We start from the raw sequence: 15,599 nt of genomic DNA, 5'->3' as shown, positions 1-15,599 counted from the left end.
ATGGCTACAAAACGTCGATGGACGACAACAGACAACAACGCCATTAAGGGGATGAGAGGGAATTTTTTAAAATTCTATTCCCGCTCAAACAATTCAAAAATTTTAAAATACCTAAAATTAGATGCTTTTTCATTTTTCATATGAGGTGCAACCATGAACGAAAGCTAGATGAAGAAAGCATGAAAGGAATGAAAAATGCAGTGGGATTTGAGGGCCCATGGGTGTAGAAGTAGATTGTTTTTATCAAAAGGTTTGGATTTTTTTCACAGCCTTCAATATATGATTCTTCTTACATGACGGTGAGATGTTTACATTTTTATGATTCTCAGTTTTTTAGCGATTTTTTCAAATTGTTTTTTTCTTTCATTTAAACCCTGATCTCCTTCCTTCAACGCAGGGCAAAAATGATCATTGTATTCATTTTTCCATTTTGGATTGTTGCAGTCATAGCCATGAAAACAAGTGCCAAGTCTGGATCATTGGAGTTGAGCCATGAAAGAAGGTATGTTGTTGACATTTGATGAAATATGATTTTTGTTTATGCAAGTCTTTCAATTTAGAAAGGTATTTTTTGTTTAATAAATGTCTTGTTTTTTGTTTTTTATGGGTGCTAGGTTGAATTCCTTCTACCCTACAACATGGATATTGTTTTAGGAAAAAGGATAATCATGAAGTTTGTTTTTTTTAATTTTTAGTCTTTTCTCTTTCTCATTGCTTCAACTGTCTAACTCAAAGAAAAGAAATCTCAATTGGGTGTTTCCATTTGCATTAAATTAACTGACCTAGTTCATTCTATTTGTTTGCAGATGGAAGAAGCCTGTGATTTGAGTGCGACTGAAATAGTGAAGGCTTTGCAGACTCTCTTCAATAACATGACTTAGAAATGTGACAGTGGCAACTTTAGTAAAAGGAAGCAACAATAAAACTTTTAGTGTTTGATGTATTTAGTTAGGAGTGAACAATAATTTTCTTTTTTAAGATTACCTGTGAAATATTTTTCTTAGATTCATGTCATTCATGTACAAAATTGTTTGCACCAACCATTTGTTTCAGAGGGCATTTTTTTACAGGCTTCAGTAGCCTTGTTTCATCCCTTTTTTGGGGTAATGTTGCTCACACAATGGGCTATTTGGAATTTGTCACATATTCAAGCAGGAAGAGTTGAGGCAATTAAGTGTGGCGGATCAAATATGAAAACTATTTGGGACTCTGGTCGCCCTCGCTCCAACAACCTGAATATGAAGCATTGTTATTTGGGTTTTTTAATTTATACTTAAAATTGACTATAATATTGTAAAAGTTAAAATTTTGATTCATTAAAAAATTCATTGATTTTAATTATGCAAGCTTTGGGTTGTTCAATTTAGGACATTTATAGAGGAGATTTTAAGCAAAAAGGAATTAAGATTGGTTCTTAATTTCTAAATCTAATTATTTGGGTGAATATATCTCATCTCATGATTTTGATTTTTAAATCAGATGATTGTTGTGAAATTTATGTTTTATTAAAACCACACCAACTTATATACTATAGCCATTGTAAAGGAGGAAAAATTGTTACACTTGGATCTAGTTTCATTTACAGACAAAAAAATAATCACATTTATATAGACAAACAATTCACATGCATTTGAAAAAAGTCACTTAAAAATAAATTTATTTTAATTCATAAGTTGTTTCGTAATTTCGTGATAGCTAAAGTTTTATTGAAAAAAGCCACATCTAATTTCATTAGATTGAATCCAAACATTGTTTTGTAGTTTCCAATTAATACTATAATTACATCTACTCAAATATTGGCTATTCTCTGATAGTTCCAATCACTTAAAGTTTTCTTATTTGAATCGCTTTGTAAAATAACTATAAAAATTTAAAATGTTCTTATATGATGTTTAAATTAAATGCAAAGTGTTTAGAATGTTCTTTAATAGGAATATTTTATAATAGTAAATTACATTAAAATTTATTATATTAATAAATAAAATTATCTTTTAATTAATAATTTTAATTATATGTGTACAAGATTTAAATTTTTAAAAAATAATTAAAAATTTATATAATTTAGTTTTCTTAAATAATATAAAAAATTTTGCTCTTATTTTTTATAGCTATGTCATACATTTATTATATTTTAACATATATAATATTTTATTGAAAAACCTTCAAATCAATTTTATCATTAAAAATTATAATTAAATATGAATAGAAAATATAATATTTTCATTTATAGTAATAATAAATCAAATAATTATGGAATTTAAATTTACTCTACTATTGACATGTGTTTACTCAAATATTTGAAAAGATCTAGATAAATTTCACATAATTTTCCATTATGAATTTAAGTACAACACATTTTGAAATATTATATATATTACTTACATTTTCAATTTGTATAATCTTAATAATCATTTATGACATTTAATAGAGTATAAATTATGTTATATGGTAAATATGTAATTGTTTTTCAATTCTAAATATATTTTAAATTTTCATCCAACCACCCAACCTAAGCTATATATGTGCCATAATTTATTTCTTATCTTGAATAACTATGATTTTATACACTTTTATGGGGTGAACATACCTCTGTTATTTCAAGAGGAAGGTTGTGATATCCAATCATTCACTTGAGATAACAAAAAAATAAACCATTGGATCACAAACTTTTCCAACATCCTCCTTGTACCAAGATTGGATCTTTATAACAAGAAATGGGCCTCCTTCAAGACACACAAGACACACAAGACACACAAGACACACAAGACACAAACCTCTATAACCTAATTGTTGTTTATGTAAGTTTATTATTATATTTACATAGCATTATCCATCAAAGGATTAGCAGGATAGGTTATTGATAGGATGTCGTAAAACATGAAGGTAACCACAAGATAAAAATGCAAATTATTGACTAGATTTCATATAACATGAAGGTTATTATAGGATAACATGACAGATTATTGATTGTATTTCATATAACATGAAGGTTTTTTACATGAAAACATGACAAATTTTTGACAAGATTTCGTAATACATGAACGTATTATGAGATAACATGACCGGGTTTTGCCAAAGTCAATAACACAATGTTTATAACCACTTTTACCCCCATCGGGATGCAGATAAACTGACTCCAAAAAGTGGTTATAAAACTTGTGTTATTGACTTTAGTAATGTTTTTGAAAAATCAAAGCCACAGCTAGTTATGGTGATCACGATGAACGATCTGTAAATTTTGAGTGATCTAAGTTGCGGAAATTTTTGCTCATCCCTCCAGCCTGCAGCATCATTGTCTTTCCTTCTTTTAACCCATGGGGGGGCGAGGAAGTCACTTTTGCACATAGCTCGTTATATACAAGATTTACATATAACATGATGGTTATAATGAGATAACATGACAAATTATTGACATGATGTTATATAACATGAAGGTAACCACAAGATAACATTGCAGATTATTGACCGGATTTCGTATAACATGAAAGTTATTACAGGATAACATGATTAATTATTGACCATATGTTGTATAACACGAAGGGTTTTTACATGATAAAATGGCAGATTGTTCATAGGATTTCATAATACATGATAGTTATTAGGAGATAATATGATTGGGTTTCGCAAAAGTCAATAACACGATGTTTATAACCACTTTCAACCGATGTAGTCAATAACACGCCGCGTTATCGACATGAGATGCTAATGCAACTTGTTAGGCACAGGATCAATAACATATCATGTTATTGACACTTCATATAACCCTCATGTTATATCACTCTCTATAAAGAAAACAAGAAGCTAACTCTGTTGAGTTCGATAATGCGATGTGTTGTCGGTATTGACTAACAGGAAATGTTAGTCACACTGAAATATTAGTACTAATCCTTGCAAGGGTTGGCACAAAAATTGCCAACAATAAGCATTTTATCTCCTTGTTTCTATCTCTCTATAAAATCCCCTTTCCACCTCTCTGTATCTCTTTGTTCCTCTCTTTGTTACTTGTCTTCGTCACCTTTCTCTCTCATTATTGATCCCTCTATTTGTATCTCCCTATCTCTCCCTATCTCTCTCTATCTATATCTCATTATCTCTACCTCTCTCTTATTCGCCCCATCTCTCTTGCTTTATATCTTTATATCTCTATTATTCTCATTTTCTCCCTCTTACTCAACTCTCTATCTCTCTATATTTATCTCTCCCAATGCCTCTCTGCATCTATTTTTGTCCCTCTTCCTCTCTCCCTCTATCTTTGTTTTTATCTCAATCTTCATCCATCCCCCTATCTCTAAACATGCATCCCCCTCTTTATCATGTAAAAAACCTTTGTGGTATATGAAATATGGTCAATAATTTGTCATGTTTGTCTGGTAATAACCTTCGTGTTATATGAAATATGGTCAATAATATGTCATGTTATCATGTAAAAAAAGCTTCGTGTTATACGAAATATGGTCAATAATTTGTCATGTTATTCAGTAATAACCTTCGTGTTATACAAAATTTGGTCAATAATCTATAATGTTATATTGTGGTTACCTTCATGTTCTACAACATACTCTCAATAACCTATCATGTTATCTTGTTATAACCATAGTGTTATACAAAAATCTAGTATATAACACGACATGTGCAAAAGTGACTTCCCCGCCACCCATGGGTTAAAAGAAGGAAAGACAATGATGTTCTGGGCTGGAGGGATGAGCAAAAATTTCCACAAATGAGATCACTCAAAAATTACAGATCGTTGATCATGATCACCAAAACTAGCCGTTGCTTTAATTTTTTTTAAAACATCTAAAGTCAACAACATGAGTTTTATAACCACTTTTTGGAGTCAGATTATTGGGACTGCTGACACTTTCGTGCCAACCTTATTATTTATCAAATCAAGGATTTCAGTATGCATAACTTATCATGTTAGTCAAATATCCATAACACATCATGTTATTGACCTCAGCAGAGCGAAATAGAGGGAGAGATAGAGATAGAGAGCAACATAGAGAGAGAGAGAGAGGGAGGGAGGGAGGGAGTGGGGGAGATATAGAGAGATCTAAGAGGTGGATAGAGGGATTGGGAGAGAAAGAGATACCGAAGAGAGAGAGAGAGAGAGAGAGAGAGAGAGAGAGAGAGAGAGAGAGAGAGAAAGAGAGAGAGAGAGAGAGAGAGAGAGAGGGGGGGAGGGAGTGAGGGAGATATAGAGAGATCTAAGAGGTGGATAGAGGGATTGGGAGAGAAAGAGATATCGAAGAGTTGGAGGGAGGGAAGATGAGAGAGAGAGAGAGAAAGAGAGGGTGAGAGATAGAGAGAGTCTGAGTGAGAGGGAGGAAGGGATGGAAGGAGAGTACAAGAGACTAGAGAGAGAGGTGCTAAGAGAGGAAGAGAGGGAGAGAGTGAGAAAGAGAGGTAATGAAAAAGGGAGAGAGGGAGGGGGAGGAGAGAGGGAGAGAATAAGAGAGAGGTACATTTGAGAGAAGGGGAGAGTGCGATAGAGAGAGGATGAGAGGGAGACACTTTAGAGATAAAGAATGGGAGAGAGAGAGAGAGAGAGAGAGAGAGAGAGAGAGAGAGAGAGAGAGTTAAGTGAAAAAGAGAAAGGGAGGGGGGAGGTAGCGAGAGAGTGGGAAAGAGATACACTTGACAGAGGAGGAGAGTGAGATAAAGAGATAGAGGCAGAGAGGGAGAGAGATTTAAGAGAGAAAGAATGGGAGAGAGAGAGAGAAGATTGATGGAATATTGGTTAGGCACATAGCATGTTGATGGAAGATTCGACTAACATAGTGTGTTAGTCTCTTTCGTTGATTCGTAGACTGCGTGGCCACCATTTCCTTTTGCCCTGCGAAATAGTGAATTTGACTAACATATCATGTTAGTAGCTTTTGATAATTCACGGGCTGCATGGCCACCATTTCATTTTGCCCCGCGAAACGGTGAATTCGACTAACATGGCGTGTTAGTCACTTTTGCTGATTCGCGGACTGTGTGGCTGCCATTTCCTTTTGCCCCGCGAAATAGCGAATTCAACTAACATAGCGTGTTAGTTGATTTCACTGATTCCCAAACTACGTGGCTACCATTTCTTTTTGAACCACGAAACAGCGAATACGAATAACATAGCATGTTAGTCACTTTCGCTGATTGGCAGACTGCGTGGCCACCATTTCCTTTTGCCTCGCAAAACAATGAATGTGACTAACATAGCATGTTAGTCGCTTTCGCTAATTCGCGGGCTGCATGGCCACCATTTCCTGTACTCTCGTTCCATCCCTTCCCCCCTCTCACTCAGACTCTCTTTATCTCTCACCCTCTCTTCTCTCTCTCTCTCTCTCTCTCTCTCTCTCTCTCTCTCTCTCTCTCTCTCTTTCTCTCTCACCTTCACTCCCTCCATCTCTTCGGTCTCTCTTTCTCTCCCAATCCCTTTATCCACCTCTTAGATCTCTCTATATCTCCCTCACTCTGTATCTCTCTCTATCCCCCTCTCTTAGGTATCTCTATCCCATTCTCTCTCTCTCTCTCTCTCTCTCTCTCTCTCTCTCTTTGAGTCCCCTTATCTGTGTCGCTCTCTATCTCTATCTCTCCCTATATTTCTCTCTCTCTCTCTCTCTCTCTCTCTCTCTCTCTCTCTCTCTCTCCATCTCTCTTTCTCTAATTTATCTCATCTCTCCCTCTTAGTCTCTATCTCTCTATCTCACTCTCCTCCTCTCTCAGGTGTCTCTCTCTCCCATTCCATCCCTCTCCTCCCGCTCTCTCCCTTTGTAAGGTCATATGGTATTATTAGGGTTCATATGGTATCCTAGGGATCCATGTATGTGTCCTGCGGGGATAAAACCAGCAGTGTTTTGGGTCTAATATAGATAATTTAGGGTGTAGGAATATCACTCTCGTGAAATAGGGTTTGATAAGACAAACTCTTATGAAGTATAGACATATTTATTCATTCAAAGAGCTAGAGAATCAAAATAAAATAGATTTTCTTTGAAACATCCCAACACTTGGACTATTGAACCAATAGATTTGAACTCACACTCGCTAGGCATGTGAAGATATTTCCTCAAAAGGAGGATATCATTGATATAAATACCAATATCAACAATGTATGGAAAATCCTTGGACTGAAACAATCCAAACTATCTCACTTGTTGTGCCAAAAGTTGTTGTTACTGTAAAGCGGAAAAATATCACGATCGAACCCTAGTTGCTCTCCCCTCTTCCGACTCCGAGGAGAGAGAAGGGAGGTTCTCTAGGATTCGATGGTTTTTCACTTAGGGGAGAGACTTTACATTCAAAAGAGGGGTTGAAACTCATAAGATCCAATCCCACGCAATGCAAGATTGGATGCTAAATGAATTTCAAGGGTTAGGAAAGCAAGGCTACCCTCTTTTGTAAAGAATGTTGTTAAGGAAATTAAGCTAGGAATGCATAGAAAATCATAAAGATTCGCTTATAAACTGAGTTCGGGTTATAGGATGAAGCTGCGGACCTGGAATTAGCAGTAAAATGTCGATACGGCGCTGTCCTGCAAATTTGAGCAAAAGTTGTCGGGACGATGGCGCCCGGCGCCACGATCCTCCGAAAAATCCGCGAAACGAAGGGGGATCTGTTCGTCTCTGCACAAGGATTCCAGATCTTCAATTTCAGCCGCGTACCTGCAACCTACACACAGAAAAGCGAAGACGATTGGGGGGTTAGGGATTAGGGGTTTTCCTTTAGGTCAAACCCCGGTTTTGGAATTAACCAAGAAATGAGCAAGAGCTGTAAATGTAAATAACTGTAAAACAAGTACTAATACCTTGTTCTAAGGATGTTTGTATCCTTATGTGCGAAGGTTTAGATGTTGTATGTTGTATGTTGTAGTAGTATGTAATATGTGATCTCCTCTTCAATGGTTGAATCCTTGTCTTGAATGCAACACTTAGCCTTGAATGGAGACTTGAAATGATCAATTGCTTGAAGGAATGCTTGAATGCTTGAATGCTTGAATATAATTTCCACGCTTTTTACACATATCCTCTTCATGCCAAATGAGAGAGAAAAATGTAGTTTATATACTTGTCATTTAGGGCTGATAGACTGATTTTCCCGACCTTAGGCCGACCAGGAAAGATAATTTCCAAATTGCAAACAAAAAGACCCGAGCCCCTTAGGAGACCGGGCCCAAAATAGGACCCAAGGACCAGGGCGCTGGGCGCCCTGGTCCTGAGGGACCAGGGCATTGGGCGCTCTGGTCCCACCTCCCGGGACAACAAGGTGCAAGGAGGTTCAGGCCAGGGTGCTTGAAAAATGCAGTTTTCAGTGTCGTGAGCAAGTTTCAGGGTCTCCATTCAGGTTGCGTGTTGCGTCGCCATCGTGAAGACCGAAATGCAGTCGAAATTGCAAGTGTCGCAATTTTAGGACGCTACAGTTACTAAGGATTGTGCCCAAATGCTAAGATGTAAAACTTAGTAATCTTGCACAACATGGGGAGTTTCTCAAGCTATGAGTGACCTAAAACAAGGATGAACCTCCATATTATGGGATACTTCCCTTAGAAAACCTCCTAAAATTATTGCACTTGACAAGAGAAAGTGATACAAAGATTTCTTTTGAATTGAAAACTACTAGCCCTAGGAGGTGATGCACTAAAATTTTGAGATTCTACTTGCTATCCTAAAATCACAATTAACTTGAATGGAGATAAAATTTCATTTGCAACTCAAATTAGAAAAATGTAGTATCTAATTGATTCATAGGAAAGTTTTAAATTCAATAATTGCTTGAAGGAAAATGATTGTATTCACAACTTCAACTTGTCAAAACACTCAACACAACTTACAACCTCTACTAACATGACACTTCTTGCCTTGAAAATGCATAGATGAGACAAAATTGAAGGATCTTTAAACAAACCATACGAACATTATCATATCATTCCTTTAGGAGTCAAATAAAAAGTTTAGATTCTATTTATTGGTTACATGTTATCTCTATTAGCTACGTTTATGGAAAACTATAAAATGTTGTAGGCTAGAGCAACTGTAGGTTATGTCATTGAAAGACTCATTCAAAAGAAATAATACTGAAGCTTTAAATAAAAACACCATGTAACAAAAGAAATCAAGCTCATGATTATAGTTTTTACATTCATGATGAGTGTAAATGAGACAATGAATTCACTTATCAACAACATGTGATGTCAACTAGAGGGGAGATTTGTCACCAAGATATTGAATATTGGGGCATATATTAGTGTGTCCAATTGTGATCAAAGATAAGAAATGATTTTGTGTGTGTGTGTGTGATAGATTCCATCGGTTTTGATGTTAAACCATTTGTGCATGTTAAATGTCTAATAATTTCATTCAAATGGATTGGTTTGCAACAAATTTATAGATTTTTGTGTGAGAAAATAGAGGGCCTAGATTAGTTGGAGAGACCAAAGGTTCTCACGGCTTGAGAGGATTGTGAGCATAAGAAGAGAACAAGTTTCATGCTTGTAATTGAGGAACTCAATGTCTCTCCATGATTCAAGGGGAATCAAGGGTGAGTGACATGTTTCTTGGATAGAGTGGATGGTAAGGATCTAAAAAGTATTTTTTTTAGGGATGTGAAAATAACTGATATGCCTTACGTATTGCAAGTGTACAAGTGATATGACATATGCACCTACTTTAGAAATTGAGAACATAAACATTTGAATATTTATTATTAGGCATGCACAAATGATTAGGGACATTAATTAATTTTTCTTAGGTGTTTAATTAATTAAATATTCTAGTGTTTATTGAATTTTTAGATGGGGGTGAGATAGAGATTTATTTACCTAAGGGAGCTTATAGAAAAACGATGTTGAGTAAATGCTAGAAATAGGAATCAATAATAATAAATTTTATTATTTAATTATTTTTAGAAAGAAAATAAAATAATTAATCAAATACAAATGATTAATTAGAAATAAAATGACAATAGATGAGCTGAAATGATGATGTGCCAATTTTAGTTGTCTAAATATACTTTTTTGTGAATTGTATAGTGAACATTTAATTTATTGGAAAAATATTCTTATGACCCAAAATATAGAGTCACACTTACAACATTAGCTATCAATTTATGGAGTAGAAGAGGACTAAAATCATAATAAATTCAATCCAATTATCTCACACAATGTTTAAAGTACCACATGCTAATCACAATGAAGTGTGATACAAAATACTAAAAAACTAATTAAGTGCCTAGTAGAATAATAATAACATCCTCATAAGTGTTCTTTTGGTCCATCTCTTGCTTGTATTCAGTCAATATTTTGTTACATATTCTTGACCATAATTTATGTTGATCTGTTCATTTTTTTTCTTCTCTTTAAGAAATATCTAAAGAGAATTGAAAATTTCCTTGTCTAGCTTGTTCAAAGATTTTAAGTAAATTTTGGTATGCTTCTATACCTTATTCTTTGTCTTATTCACTCAATATCTCTTGAATTATCACCTTCTTGCTTTAGGAGGGTTGCCTTCTATGGGATGAATGAAGTTATTGTGATTCACTTATATGTACACTTTGGTGTATTATTGTATTTATGCTACAAAATTGATGAGTTCATATATTATATTTAGAGTTTTAAAGAAAACATATGAATTGCTTATTTATTAGATATAGTTGCATATTTGCATTTAGTGATTTCAAAGGAAAGGAAATTATATATAATGTTGAGTTTGTTAGGATTTATAATTTTGTTTTCCAATAATCCTGGAACATAAATAAATATACATATGACTATTTCTTGGATCAAATTTTAGGACTACATCTAAAATCAGTTTTGTTCATAGACATTACTAAAAAACCTATTTGAAATTCTTGTTTTGCCATAACTTTGGCTATCATAAGCCTATGAATTAATTTATAGAAGTCAATTTAATATAAAATATTTTTCATCTTGACTACATTAACTATCAACAAGAAAAAATATTAGAGCTTGACATTTTTTACCACATTGATTACCTACATATAAAGAAAAAAGGATAGAGAAATAATATAAATTTTTTACCAAAAAACTTATAATTAACTAATCAAAAACATAATTTACCATTTTATTGATAAGAGATGGCCAAAAATAATTTGACATAATCAAATATATAATATTAATTTAGTTCATATTTTTATTCATTTTAATTAAATATAATATTATATTATTTTAATTTACTTTAAATTTAAATTATAAATTTATTAAATAAGTTTAGTTAAGTTTTTTAATTAAAAACAATAAAGCGCTGGGAGGTGAGGGAGCCCATAGCCCAAATGAAAAAAAAAAAGGTAGGATATGGGACAGGATGTTTACGTTACCCCACAAACGTACAAAAACCAACAATGACAAACACACAATAACCAATGGACAACACTGCGGTCAACACTTCTCGACCTCAGATGTCTCCACGTCATAGGTTGTGTGGATCCATCACCTCCATGCCATCCTAGCAAATGGACATGGGAGGGATGTATGTCAATGGGCTCTGGATGCATGTCGTTTGTATGACAGTGTCGTTTTGGAGCAAGAATAAACGCGTCCGGCATAGAAGTAGAGCTAGGTAGTAGGGTCTATGGGTGCAGTTTAAAGGGCCCCATAGCCAGTGCCCTAATGAACCCAGCCATATCACCTCTTTCTTAAAAACTCTGCAAGTGGGCCATCGGCCAGCCTTAAAGAGCACACACTAAGCTCTGACTTTCAAGCCAATCGAAACATTTTGTTTTCCGTTGTCGTTTTCCGTTTTGCCATTCCTATTTTTCCAGCTTCGTACTCTTCACCGCTCACTTGCCTGCATCTGTCTCTGCATTAACCGTACTCCTTAGAGTGGCTTGTGTGGGGCCCTCTTAACCCATCATTTTCACCGTTTCCTTCACCGTTACTTCCAATAATTTTAATTTTTCCCGCCTATTTCCAGCGTCTCTGAACAAGAGCTTTGGAACATCTATCGAAGCATAAGGAACGGTTATTATCATTCATGACAGTTACAAATACTGTAGTAAACATGCCTGCAAAAATACGAAGGCAATGCAAATTTATGTTGTCAAAAACCTCACGGGATTGCAGATTAAGGTAATCTGTGCTGGATTTATAAGTGCAAATTTTCATTTGGATATAAAAAGATAATATGTTATTTTTTACGTATACTAGAACAGGATAACTGTTAACATTTAGACTATGACTGTTAACATTTAGATTGAAATTGTGTAATTATACAAAATAAATATTATATATTTTCTACCATCCATTTTTTGTAGTCTTTTTCTTCAAATTTTATTTCTTTAACTTTCTTTTTATTAATACAAAATATACATATCAATCATCCATTTAAAAATTATTTATAAAGATATAAAGTAGGAGGTGTGCCCAACTCTTAAAAAAAATTAAATCATAAAAAAACATAAGATACGAGATGTGTAAATAAAATTTTATTTCTAGGTGTTTGAATGGGCAACTCCTACTAGGTCTAAGTGTATTTTATTTTGACTTTGAATAGTGAGAACAATTATGAAAGTATCCTTAAAGTATGTTTATGGTCCTTTTGGAATTTAAATTTATTTTGAAATATTGACATTTGAAATATACAATACAAGTGGAAATCTCATCAAGAGTTTTTATGTGAATTTGATTATGTCTTGGTGTATATTTAATATGGACAATTGATTGCAGATGATATTTTGTGGCTTTATATTTTGATTGGTTAGTTCCTTCATTTCCTAATTCGTTAGATTGATTCTTGTCACTGTTTGAATTCTTCATGGTCATTGTCTTAGTAAATCTCTTTAATTCCTTCTTCATAAACCTGTCAATATGTGAAACCTAAAGAAAGTTAAATAATTATTTGTGTTACCTTAGTGCAAGACAAGTATCTATACTATTTTATTATATGTATTCATCATTGGTTTTTTATCAATAGTTACCTCCAATTATATGGTTTTCCTATTGATTGGGTAATAGTCCCATGTATCTTAATAGATAGCTTGGGGAGTTCAATGCACCCATTTCTAAAAAAAAATTTAGGATCTTATTTGATTTCATAAGCCTAATATTATTTTTCCTCATAAAATGATTTTTTTTTGGAAGAGATGCAAGTTCTTTTTTCTAACATTTGAAAACATATTCAATGTCAATGTGTTTAAGCTCAATGTTGTATATATATTATTGAACATGTTCTATTTCATCATCTAATATTTATACTTGTATTGGTTTTCAAGAAAAGGCCTACTTATGTTATTGCATTCAAGTTGTTTATTCTTTTTTCTTTTTTCCTTTGACTTTATTGACAAAATTGATATTAAAATATTAAATAGAGAAGTACTTAATAAATACCAAACACAAATATTTGCATATAAAACCTAGTAATATACCTAGAAAAAATTGTGAGAAACGATCTCTCAATTTTATTATCTCAATAAAAACTTGTTGTTACAAAACTCTATAAATCATAACAAAAAATATGACTTGCATAGTTATACCACATCTTTATTATTGAATCCTCTTCAAACAAGACTTTCTCAAAATAGAAAGTGTGATTTGTACAACTACATGTTGAAATGTCATATGGTTGTCTAATTAATAAATATTGTGAAAATAATTGACTTCACATATCAAAAAAAATTTGCTGGAGATTTTAGTGTCATTCTTTATCTTGAGGAGAAACTTAGAGCTATGTGTATGCTTTATTAATATTCAATTATGTTTTGTTATAATATCTCTTTTTTAAAATCTTGTGCATGTATCATCAGTCACATAGGTTGAATTACACAAAACCCAATTGTAGGCTTTACACTTGGCAAATAGGCAATGTGGTCTTGAATCTACTTCAAAATGTCTGGATATGTTTTCAATATCTAATTATTTGATTGGTGACAATTGGATTATACCTTTAGATATTTGATATTAGCATAGTTTAGATAATTTGCCCATTAATATTTCTTTTTTATTTAATAGAATAGGGCCATATTCAAGTTCCAGTTAATGTGGCTTTATGATCAATATTTACATGATAAAATGGTAAGGTGGTGGAATATTGAAATCCTTCCTTTTAAATTGCTATTCTCTCTAAAAGGTTTCAATATATAAATTTTAAACATAAAATATGAAACAAATATAGTTTTTGTAACATATTTTTGGCAAAAGAGACAAGTGCATGAAAAATTGATTGATATTAGTTGTAAGAAGATATGCTAATGTGATTAGGGATTGAGGGCTAGAGGCCCTCCATCAAAGTGTTATGACTTTTCCATAAATGTATGTTCTTGTGCTAGTTGGTGAATTCCCATAAAAATAAAGTATGACTCTTTGTGGACATTGTCCCTAGCCTACTCACCCACAAGTGGAACCATGCTTGTTGGTTCATAGCACAAAATCACTCCTTGTGACTAGTATCCTAGGGTTGAAGATGTACCCTTAGGTGCCATGGTAATTGGTTATCAAGACTTGGTACCTCAAATTATGAGTATAAGAGGCCTTCCAAAATGGTAGGCATTTGAAATCAACATGGATTACTGGTATATAAATATAGGTAAGCAATTATGCAATAGAGAAAAGTTAGATATGGAGTTCAATTATGTTCTCCCTTGGGATAAGTGTAAACAATTACCTAATGAAATTGATTTTTAATATTACATAGGATTATCTATCAAAGCAGTAGAGAAATAGGATTCAAGATCATGATAGTATGATAGGATGATAGTACATGCAACCAAGGTGCATATTAAGGAACACAAATTTCGGTAGTGATATTGACACCTTACAAGAATAGAAAGTTCAGGTTTACAAGTGATGATGGGAGTAATACATGAAATTAATTTATGTTTGCATAGAAAAATTAAAGAAAATAACATACAAAATGCTTCAGACATATGAAATTATGCATTGTTTTCTTAGCATGTATTGAGGTGTGTGGGACCATGCCTATCCTTATTTGAGATAAATTCTTTTGGTTTTATCCATGTTTCATCAAACAACCATTGAACTCATATGAGAGTGTGAGGATTGTTTTATGTGAAACCTATGTTTGTAAGTATTTTTTGGAGTCTGGGGGGATTCTTTTGGATTGCAAGTAATGGCGAGTGCCCAAATAACTTGATGACCCATTAATGATTAAGTGGAAAAAATGCTTTTTCTATTTTGACTGTTGAAATTACAAGATAAATATTTGTAGCAAAAATATTTTATTTACTAACATTGCTATGATTCAGTGGCTTATTAGGAACCATGTTTTGAAAAAAAATCTTTATCTATTCTCCTGAGAGATTGTAGGGCATTTGGAAGCAAGAATGTAATTTTTTTGTGTTTATTGGAAAGTAGGGGAATGTAACACACTAATGTAGTAATAATGGAGCAAATTCTATAGTTTTAATTTAATAAGTACATAAATACATGAATAAATTGCATGTATGCAGATAAAAAATATAATTTTATCAAGCCTTGAATTGATTGATGCAAAAGAAAATGTGTTATTTCTATAAGCAACTAGATTCTAGAAGTCAAGAAATAGAATAAAAAAAATGAATTTAGCTTCAATCTAGGCCTGGAATTTGACAACAACCCTTGCCTGTCATATGAATTTTTTATTACGGTTTCATCATTACAATGCCTTTCA

This window comes from Cryptomeria japonica, chromosome 9 (assembly GCF_030272615.1).
Source record: "Cryptomeria japonica chromosome 9, Sugi_1.0, whole genome shotgun sequence".
Classification (NCBI taxonomy): Eukaryota; Viridiplantae; Streptophyta; class Pinopsida; order Cupressales; family Cupressaceae; genus Cryptomeria; species Cryptomeria japonica.
The sequence above is the reverse complement of the archived record's forward strand: the minus strand, read 5'-3'. Positions refer to the sequence as shown.